We start from the raw sequence: 11302 nt of genomic DNA, 5'->3' as shown, positions 1-11302 counted from the left end.
CCACCAGGTCCTGTGGGATGGGGGTGGGTAGTTTAGGATGAGGTCTGATGGGGTCGTGGAAGGAGCTGGGACAGTGATGATTGAGGGAGGAACTGGGGGATCAGAGCAAGAATCACAACCAGCCAACCTGGGGAGGAAGGTCCGTCCAGCCGTCCAGCCCCTGACTGGGAAGGAGGTGCCCAGAAGTCTGCATGTAGCTCCCACCTCTCTGGCTCTGCAGCCGTGTACCCACAAGGCACACAAAGTCCCTTCCATCCATCTCAGGGGCTGTTAACTCCTCTCCCAGCTGTGTCACACTTGCCCTTTGATACCCTAGAACTTGAGCACTGACGAAAGTGTAACTGCTATTAGTGCACTCTGTTACGTGAGGGGCAATGAGAGAGGAAGAAAAGGGAAAAGGAAAAGAATCGATTACCTATGCAGTACACTCACGGGTGGTTTTCCTTGGTGGCTCAGCAGTAAAGAACCTGCCTGCTAATACAGGAGGCTCAGGTTCAATCTCCAGGTCAGGAAGATGCCCTGGAGAAGGAAATGACAACCTACTCCAGTATTTTTGCCTGGGAAATCCTATGGACAAGAGGAACCTGGCAGGCTACAGACCATGGGGTCGCAAAAGAGTCAGATGAAACTGAGCGACTGAACAACAAAAACAACACGCTCATAGGTGGACAAGGGGGACGTACCAGTGGCTCCTGCAGTCCTTGTTTCTGCAAGAAGCCTCAGGGCTGCAGTTGGCATTAATTCCTCTTCCGTCATCCGTTCCACATTCTCTCTGCCTGCATCAGGCACCCAGCTGGTTGCGGTTCCTAACTGGTGGAGGGAGCCAGGCCTTTCCTCCTGAAGATGTGTCAGTGTTCCTGCCCATACTGAGCTGTAATTTCCATTCCAACTACATCCCTCCTTGCGCTGTGTGCTTAGTCACTCGGTCCCATCCGACTCTCTTTTGACCCATGGACTGCAACCCGTCAGGCACCTCTGTCCATGGGGATTCTCCAGGCAAGAATACTGGAGTGCGTATATCCCTCCTCACTCCCATCGTATTAATATGTATATATGTATCTGCATGTATCTGGCTGTACCACGCGGCATGCAGAATCTTAGTTCCCCGACCGGGGATCCAACCCGCATCCCCTGCTATGGAAGCACAGAGTCTTAACAATTGAACCACCAGGGAAGTCCCCCATTATGTACCTAGCAGCCCTATTTCCCCAGACAGGGCCAATCACCCCCTTCTGGCTGTTGATTTGGCAGCATAACGAGCCCAAAATAGCCAGAAGGAAGCATCGATTTAGTGGAACTATTGTTATGTCCTCCAGTGCGAATGTTTCTCCTTTGGGAATTCAAAATTGCAGGGATGGGAAACAAACACTTTGCTAGTGGGCCACGAGAGGAAATGGTGAGAAGAGCTACTCCCTGTTCTATCCAGCGTTGACTCCTACACTCGTGAATCCTGACTGTGAGAGAGACGGCCCGTGTGCTGAATGCTGACTCAGATCACAGCCTGCACCCTGGAGGATCCTGACCCAGCCTGTGAGGTGTTGCCCCACACTGGTGCCTTCCCCAGTGGCCCAGTGGCTAAGACTCAGTGCTTTCAATGCAGGGGGCATGGGTTCAATTTCCGGTTGGGGAACTCAGAGCCCACATGCCATGAGGCCAAAAAGTGAAAATTTATTTTTCAGGCTTCTCAGGTGGCACTAGCAGGAAAGAACTCACCTGCCAGTACAGGAGACATAAGATCCTTTCTGTGATCAAATGAAGTCCCTTAACCATCATCAGTGTAATGATAGTCTGAGACCCCTCTCCCAAGTCTGGTATCATGTTAGTAAAGGCTAGGCTGTTGGTAGGGCTTCTCTGGTGGCTCAGACGGTAAAGAATCCACCTGCAGGTCAGGAGACCTGGGTTCAATCCCTGGGTTGGGAAGATCCCCTGGAGGAGGAAATGGCAACCCATTCCAGTATTCTTGCCTGGAACACTCCATAGAGAAGCCTGGCAGGCTATAGTCCATGGGGTTGCAAAGAGTCAGACATGACTGAAATGACTTAGCACGCATGCCCAGTGTCAAAAACAGTGTCTCCAGAAGATCATCCCACTTTTTTTTTTTAATATTTATTTATTTGGCTGTGCTGGGTTTTAGTTGTGGCATGTGGGGTCTTTAGTTGCAGCATTCAGGACCTTTAGTTGTGGCTTATGGGATCTGGTTCCCTGACCAGGGATTGAATCCCATCCTTCCTACCCACCTGCATGGGGAGCTCGGAGTCCTAGCCTCTGGACCATCAGGGAAGGCCCCATCCCACCCTTCTCCAAAGCCAGCTGCTTTAGCAGGATAGGGAATTCCACATGGATCAGGGAATCCCATGGGCCAATTGCTAGGCTTGATTTGCTACAAAGTGAATGTCCTGGTTGAAGCAAAGCTTTGTGGAATACCATGTTGGTGGATGAGGCATTCTGTAAGTCCATGGGTGGTGGTTTTAGCAGAGCATTTGGGGCTGGGAAAGCAAATCTATACTCAGGAGAAGTTTATGCCAAGAAGCACGAAGTGCTGCTCCTTCTATGACGGTAGTGTGTGCTCTGTAATCTGTCTGCGACCAGGGTGCTCTGGTCTCCTTGGGGAGTGGTGTCATAGCATGAGCTCTATTGTGATGGTTTAGGGAAGAAACGCCAGTCAAGGTTCCTGTGGTCTGGACTATGGAAGAGGGCTGGAAAGCTGAAGGTATATTACTGGCCCCACCCACTGGACGTGAACAACTGCTGCTAAGAGGGACTTCCCTGGTGGTCCAGTGGCTAAGACTCTGAGCTCCCAATGCAGGTGGCCCCAGGTTCGATCCCTGGTCAGAGAACTAGATCCCACATGCTGCAACTAAGAGTTCATACGCTGCAACTAAAGATCCTGCATGTCTCATCGAAGACTGATGATCCCAGGTGCTGCAGCTAAGACCTGGCCCAGCCAAATAAATAAAAAACATTTTTTGAAAAAGAAGAGGTACAAGATGTACTGATGGTGAGCTCCAGCCAAGAAATGGCGTCAGAACAATAGCTGCAGTGGGAATCACCACGTGATGGAGCTGATGATCGTCCACTGCCATTCTCCAAGGTCTTCTGTGCGGACCCAGGAGGTGAGCTGAAAGGGGATGTGACAGCCCCTCGCGACGTGGTGTCCTCGATGGAGGCACCAACAGGAATGTGCTCTGCTCCTGGTTTACCCGATTGGGAGGGGCTTCCATCTGGCCTTTCTCCCATAATGCACCTTTCCTCCCAGCTGCTTTCAGAACTGGGAAAGGATCCCTGAGCTGTGTGCAGGGATCCACTGGGTCCAAATGAGCTGAATGTGAACAAGACTCTCCTAGTTACCCAACTCTCCTGGTTACCCAAGAGTATTTTAAAATTATGACCATACCCAGAGATATAGCATGTGATATCACTTATGTATGGAATCCAAAAGAATGGTACAAACAAACTTGTTTACAAAACAGAAATAGATTCACAGATGTAGAAAATAAACAGGGTTACCAAGTGGGAAGGGTGGGAGGGATGAATTGGGAGATTGGGGTCGACGTATGCACGCTACTGTATATCAAATGGGTAACTAATAAGGAAGTGCTGTAGAGCACAGGGGCCTCTGCTTAATACTCTGTAATGACCTACGTGGGAAGAGAATCCGAAAAAGGGTGGGTATATGTGTGTGTGTAACTGATTCACTTTGCTGTACACCTGAAACTAACACATTGTACAACTATACTCCAATAAAAATTGTTAAAAAATAAAGAAACAAGAAATGCAAACTCAATACAAAAACACGGTCATACATTCTTAACATTACTCCCATCAAGACGTGCAGACTGTGTCCCTTCCTCTTGAACCTGGGGGGGCTCGCGGCTCCTTTGACCAATAAAGTATAAAGGAATGCTGCTATGGGACCTTGAAGGCTAGGCCTCTGAGCCATGGACCTCTCACTTTGTTTGCTGACTTTGTTCTGTTGCTCATGGAACCCAGAGTCCCTGAGTAAGAATCACGACCGCTCTGAGACCACCACGCCAAGCCTCATCAACAGTCCCAGCTGAGTCCTGCCCACCAGCCATGGCAGCCAAAGCACTGAGTATGTGAGATATTATCTCAGACTCTCCAGAAGAGCCCATTGCCAGCTGAGTGCCGCTGAGTGATCTCAGCTGACACCCAAAGGAGGAGAATGCCCACTGAGGCCTGCCTGAACTCCTCACCCATGAGATAATAGGGCATAAGACAATGTCTGTGGTTTGTTACTCAGAAATGATGTCCACAATACCTCCAGAAGCCCTTACTCTGACGGAACCATGGTGGGTCTCCTGGAACTAGTGTCAACTCAGAACCAGCATCCAGTAATCTCTAAAATAGCTGGCACTTCGCCTTCTCCAGCCCACTCAGTCACTCAGGCCTCAGGTCCCATAGGGGAACACTGGGAGGAGAATGTATAGTAAATAGTCTTGGCTGTGTAGGGTCCTTCCTCAAGTGACTCCAGCCTCCTCTTTCATTCAAGGGGCTCTGTGTCCATGAAATGCCTGGTCCTAGCGTGGGTGGGCACTGACTCACATTCTCTGTTATACTGTTTTAGTTCAGACTTCTGTTCAGCAGACCTAGAACTTTCCTGCTTCAGCAAATCAAGATTTTATTAGGCTGCCCACTTACTTTGGTCTTGGGAGCACCATAATTGGTTGATCAATCAGTCGATCACTAATAATTCCATTCCCCTGCATTCCACCCTCTACAACTGGAGAACAATGGTGAGGTGGTGAGGTGGGTGAGCAGAAATTAAATAAATTCATTCAGAGAATTCCCTGGTGGTGCAGTGATTAGTGCCGAGAATTCCCTGGTGGTGCACTTTACTGCCGAGGGTCTGGGTTCAATCCCTGGTGGGGAATCCTGTAAGTCAAATGGCACAGTAAAAAAAAAAAGTCCACTCAGCATTTGAGCAATCTCTGGAATCTTCTGGACCCTTCCTTCTACACTCTACTAAAGGAATCCTGGCCTCTCAGCTTCACTCAGTGTAGGCTGCCTTGGGACCAGCCTTCGATGAATCAACCAAGCAACCCTTTAGAGCAAGCCCCAGGCCATGTTACAGCCACTCCCCATTGGTCCCTCAGCACCCCCAGATGGGATCGTCTGGTTACAGAAAACAAGCTCAGGGCTTCCACTGATTCTGCATTATGGTGAGTTATATCATTGTTTCACTATATATCACAACGTAATAATAATAGAAACGAAGTGCACAATAAATGTCATGCCCTGGAATCATCCTGAAACCATCCCCACCCCCAGTCCATGGAAAAATGGTCTTCCATGAAACCTGTCCCTGGTCGGGTGGACCACTGTTTTAGAGCCATCCCCAGCTGTTTGAGCTAACAGGAGCAATGCAGGATCTATGATTAATGCATCCACCCACTTCAACACGTGATACTCCTTTCATTATAATGCGCTACTTAGTGTCCATTCCCAGACACATTTCCCTGCTCATATACACTGGAGACATCTTGCAGCTCTTTGGTGTGTACTATGCCTTCTCCGGGCTGCCCAGGTGGCGCAGTGGTAAAGAATCCGTCTGCCAGTGCAGGAGTCACAGAAGAGGCAAGTTTGATCCCTAGGTCAGGAAGATCCCCTGAAGGAGGAAATGGCAACCCACTCCGGTATTTTTGCCTGGGAAATCCCATGGACAGAGAGGAGCCTGACAGGCTCCAGTTATGAGGTCACAAAGAGTCAGACACAACTGAGCCAGTGAGCACACACACACACACACACACACACACGCCTCCTCATGGGTCACACTGTGTTCCTGATACCCTGAAACTTGCTGGGTCTTAAGTCTGAGAAGCATTATCCCTTGGCCACTAGAGCTTCTCTAGGCACAAAGAGAACCTCTGGCTCTTTACGCAGACTTTGGGAATTGAAGCCCTTGAGCTCATCTTTTCCCTCTAAGTTTTCTGGTGCACTTAGAAGCAAAGGAGCAGCCCCGTGGTCCTGATGCTCTTTATTTCCAGGTACGCTCTATGCCAGCAGCTGCTTGGTCACCCAGAGCCTTCTGTAGGTCATCACCCCAACGGTCAAAAGGTGATCGCTTAAGTGTCGGCTTCACATTGCATGCCATGGACCACCAATGACCCCTTTACCCCAGAAGCCAGGTCCTTAAAATGCCCCTAAATCGACAGATTAGAGCATCGATGCCAGCCTCCCCTCCTTACAGTTCTGCTCCACTGGAAGTATCACCATCGCTAATCACTGTATCAGGCAGCACTGGGTCGGGAGGCTGAGCTCTGTGAGTATTATGGGATATGGATTTATCATGGGGATTAGGTTTGACATGACAGTGGGAGGAGCTAGGCAGATGAAGGTCCAGAGCGGGAACTGGAGGGTCAGAGAAAGAGCCTCCACAGGCAATCTGAGAAGCTGGGCACGTCCAGAGCCTGTTGGGAGTTGTGGCCTCTGGGGGTTCCTGGCTGAGCCTCTGGAGGTGGGCAGGGGGCTGCTGATGGTCAGCAGGGCCAGCAGGCAGGACACGGAACTAGACACAGAGGTGAGGGGAGTGAGGACAAGCGGGACCCCTCGGGACTCTGGGTCTGCCCGTCTCCACATCTGACGACTGTGACCTTGAGAGAGTAAAGATCACTGCTTCACCTCTGCTTTCCGGCCTCATGTACAGACACCATACAGGAAGGCATCCTGAGAAACGTCCGTTAGCACCATCAGCGCACTCCATCCCTGCATCTCCCCTGTCTCCTTCTCCCAGGCCAGGCTTCCCAGTCCCAGCACCTCCCACACCTGCCCGATGCCTGCCCCGCCTCCCCCAGCAGACTGTGAGCTCTGAGATGCTGGGCTGAGTCTCCCGACTCATCACGGTCAGACCAGCACTTGGCACAAGCTTGGAACAGAGTGGCGCTCAATATACGTTTGCAAATGGGTGAGTGAATAAACGAATGAATGAATGATAGTTGCTGGGTTCTAGGAAAGCTGGGAGAAAAAATCAGACAGGGAGGAGGCTAGCTGCGGCCGTCGGTACTGAGCACTTATACTCTGCATGACTCTGGGGAGAGGCTGGAGGTGGAGGGAGGTGGAGATGAGCTAACCTGTGAGTGACCAGAACACACATGGGTGAATGTGTCCAGTACCCTTGAACGAACCCAGGAAGAGACCCAGCAGGGAGCTCAGAGGCAGTGAGGCCCCGCCAGCCAGTGAATCCTGGAGGACTTCCTGTAGGGGGTGCTGAGCAGGGAGACTGAAACAGGTGGAGTTAGGTGTGCCTTCCAGAGGGAGGAAAAGGCTTGTGCAGATGCGAACCCAGGGCACACATCTGAGAGAGTGAGGTTTTTATTTTGCCCTCACTTCAGGCTGTTTCTAGGTTTTGATTTCTAGAATGATTCCTGATAATTTTTTTTGAGTTGTTAAAAATTATTTATTAACATTTTTCTCTTGGCCATGTGGTTAGTTTCCTGACCAGGGATCAAACCAGCACCCCCTGCATCACAAGCACAGAGTCTTATTCACACAGACCATCAGTGAAGCCACTCGGATGACTTCTGCTGTTAAAGAGGATGGTCTTGTTCATGTTAAGATTAATCTTCATGGTGTAAACAGGAGACACAAACAGAAACCTAGTTCCTGAGTTCACTCCTGTCTCCGAGCTCAGCCTCTCTGGTCCATGCTCTACAAGGGGGCCAGAGGGAAACCTCTAAATCCCTCCATGGCTTCCCATTGCCCTTGGGATATGATGCAGCCTCCTTAAGATGAGTCCAAAGTCATCCTCTCACCTCTGGATCTTCCCACGGGCTGCCCTGCCCCCCACCCAGAACACTCCTCACCCCTTAGATGCTGCCTCCTCAGAGCAGCCTCTCCTGTCCCAGCCTGGACCAGGGATCCCCTCGAACTCCCCAACTTACTAGTCATCATGTTTGTTACATTAGAGGCCTCCCTGATCATCACTGTTCACCACGGAACCCTGCTCAGCAGCCTGAGCTGGACTCCTGGGGCAACTTGTTATCCTGGCTGGACTCGGTGGGGGTGTGGGGAGCTTTTCTCTGTGGGGTAGAGCGACCCACAGCTCTGCAGGGCACACAGTAGGGGCTCTAGAAATCCTTGAGTGAGTGGCTGAAATTGTGGTGTTTCACTTAGTTTGTTCTTGTGTTACTTTTGAAAACTTTAAGGTAAGTTCTGTTATTATCCCCACTTTTTTTATCTCCACTTTTTAGACAAAAGAACAAAGGCTCAGAGAAGGGCACAAAGCTACTGACTATGCTCAGCTTGGTCTAATTCCAGGGACCGATAAACAAATAAAGCCAGGAGTCTGAGTGAGAATAAAGAAAATCAGGGAGAGGACTCCTGCGAGTTACTCAGATTTCAATTCAGTTCAGTTCAGTCGCTCAGTCGTGTCCAACTCTTTGTGACCCCATGGGCTGCAGCACGCCAGGCCTCCCTGTCTATGATCAGCTCCCGGAGTTTACTCAAACTCCTGTCCATAGAGTCGGTGATGCCATCCAACCATCTCATCCTCTGTCATCCCTTTCTCCTCCCGCCTTCAATCTTACCCAGCATCAGGGTCTTTTCTAAAGAGTCAGTTCTTTGCATCAGGAGGCCAAAATATTGGAACTTCAGCTTCAGCATCAGTCCTTTCAATGAATATTCAGGACTGATTTCCTTTAGGATGGACTGGTTTGATCTCCTTGCAGTCCAAGGGACTCTCAAGAGTCTTCTCCAACACCACAGTTCAAAAACATCAATTCCTCAGTGCCCAGCTTTCTTTATAGTCCAAACCTCACATTTTTTTGCTGTCTAGTTTGGTCATAACTTTTCTTCCAAGGAGTAAGCATCTTTTAATTTCATGGCTGCAGTCACCATCTGCAGTGATTTTGGAGCCCCCCAAAATAAAGTCAGCCACTGTTTCCACTGTTTCCCCATCTATTTGCCATGAAGTGATGGGACCAGATGCCATGATCTTAGTTTTCTGAATGTTGAGTTTTAAGCCAGTTTTTTCACTCTCCTCTTTCACTTTTATCAAGAGGCTCTTTATTCTTCTTCGCTTTCTGCCATAAGGGTGGTGTCATCCGCATATCTGAGGTTATTAGCTGTCTTCTATTAAGCACATGCGGGGCTTCTCTGGTGACTCAGATGGTAAAGAGTCTGTCTACAGTGCAGGAGACCCAGGTTCAATTGGACGATCTCCTGGAGAAGTGAATGGCAACCCACTCCAGTATTCTTGCCTGGAGAATCCCATGGACAGAGAGTGGGCTACAGTCCGTGGGGTTGCAAAGAAAGAGTCGGACATGATTAAGCAATTAAAAAAAAAAACTTCTGTGCAGCCCTTTCCCCAGGGCAGGCCCAGTGCTCACGGCGGCAGCAACCCTGCTGCTGTTTGCTCACGTTTCCTTAGAGGGACGAGTGCAGGCTCCTGGGCGGGCCCAGGTGCCACATTGTAGTCCGAGGGGCCTCTCCAGGGCGGGCCTCACTCTCACATGCAGACGACTTAGTGCTTCTGAATAGCCGCTCAGAGCCCAGTGCCTGGGCTCCAATCCCAGCTCCACCGCGTACCAGGGGCATGACCTTGAGCAAGTTAGCTTTCTTGGCCTGTTTCTCCATCCATAAAGTGGGATAATAATAGTATCTACCTCACAGGGTTGTGGTAAGGATTAAGTACTATTTGTCAAGAACATAGAACACTGCCTAGCACATAGTAAGTCCTATATTATTATGTTTTAAACTTTTTATTTTATATTGGAGTACAGTTGGTTAACAATGTTGCGATAGTTTCAGGCCCACAGCAAAGTGATTGAGTTATACATATACATGTATCTTTCCTTTTTCAAATCCTTTTCCCATTTAGGTTGTTGCATAATACCGAGCAGAGTTCCCTGTGCTATACAGTAGGTCCTTGTTATCCATTAAGATTTATTTATTTAAACTGCCACATGACTATTATTTTATTTTTTAAAGATATTTTATTTATTTATTTTTTGACTGCTCTGTGTGGCATGTGGGATCTTAGTTCCCAAACCAGGGATCAAACCTGTGCCCCCAAAGCAGAAGCTTGGAGTCTTAACCATTAAACTACCAGGGAAGTCCCAAGATTTATTTTTTTATTGAACATAGTGGATTTACAATGCTGTATTAGTTTCTGATGTACAGTAAAGGTATTCAGTTATACAATATATATTATACATATATATTCTTTTTCATATTCTTTTATCATGGTTTATTACAGGATAAAAATATGCAATGCTTCTCAAATTTTTGTGTCCTCCTCGCGCAGGGACCATGCTAATCTCTGTATTGTTCCAGTTTTAGTATCTATGCTACTAAAGTGGGCACACACAAATAAAAGTTTTTTAATGTGCAGCACCTGCTCAGCAGTCCTACTTTGTGGAATCTGTCTGATGGACAGCTTCATAAAACTCATAATGATAAATATTTAAGAATGGTCCTTGCAGTGTTGTTTGTAAAGACAATACCTGGAAAAAACACAGCTGTTCATCAAAGGGGGAGTGGTTAAATAAGTGGTTAAATAATAAGTGGAACACTATGCAGGAGTGAACAAGTGAAAAGAACTGCGTGTGTGAGGTTGATTATCTGGAATTACTAACATTTGACCATTGTTGATTTACAAAGTTGTCATGGCAGTTTTAGAGGATTCCATCTCATACTACACACCTGTGTTAGACTAGATTGCGCTGTGGTGACAAACAGACCCGAGCATGTAATGGGCAAACACAACAGAGGTTTGTTTGTTGCTTAACACAGGCTGAAGGGGGATGAGATAAATGATGGGGCGGGGGGGGTCTCTTCCAGGAGGCGGTTCAGGGAACCACACTGAGAAAAAGTCTGACATCTTCAGCAGGTGCTTTTCCAAGGCTGCATGTTGATTCTGGCCAGATGGGAGAAAGAGCACACAGGCGCATGGGGGACAACCTACGGCCCTGGCCAGGACGGGGTACCCCTTACTTTGGCCCATATTTCATTGCAGACGGCTTAGTCATACGGTCACACCTAACCGTGAAGACACCGGGAGACGTGCTCTAGCCGTGTGTATGGGAAGCAGGAGAGATGGGAGTTGGTGGATGGATGGGCTGTCTCTGCCTGGCGTTCTCTAAGCCTCAGTTGCCTTATCTTTATTATGGGGCAGTGGCAGCAGCCACTGCACAGCAAATGACAGAATGTGTGTGCATTCAGCACAGTCCTGACCCACGGTGGTGTGGCTTAGTTGCTAAGTCGTGTCTGACTCCTGCGACCCCATGGAGTGTAGCATGCCAGGTTCCTCTGTCCATGGCATTTCCCAGGCAAGAATACTGGAGCG

General features: G+C 48.8%; 1 non-coding gene across 1 annotated transcript; it reads right to left on the bottom strand.

The window, feature by feature from the left end:
- Window positions 1–10216: 10216 nt before the first annotated feature.
- LOC138990099 (U6 spliceosomal RNA) lies at window positions 10217–10320 on the bottom strand. Its single transcript, XR_011466265.1, has one exon. It is a non-coding gene; the product is annotated as a U6 spliceosomal RNA (small nuclear RNA).
- Window positions 10321–11302: the final 982 nt, after the last annotated feature.

This window comes from Bos mutus, chromosome 11, assembly GCF_027580195.1.
Source record: "Bos mutus isolate GX-2022 chromosome 11, NWIPB_WYAK_1.1, whole genome shotgun sequence".
NCBI lineage: Eukaryota > Metazoa > Chordata > Mammalia > Artiodactyla > Bovidae > Bos > Bos mutus.
The sequence above is the reverse complement of the archived record's forward strand: the minus strand, read 5'-3'. Positions and strand labels throughout refer to the sequence as shown.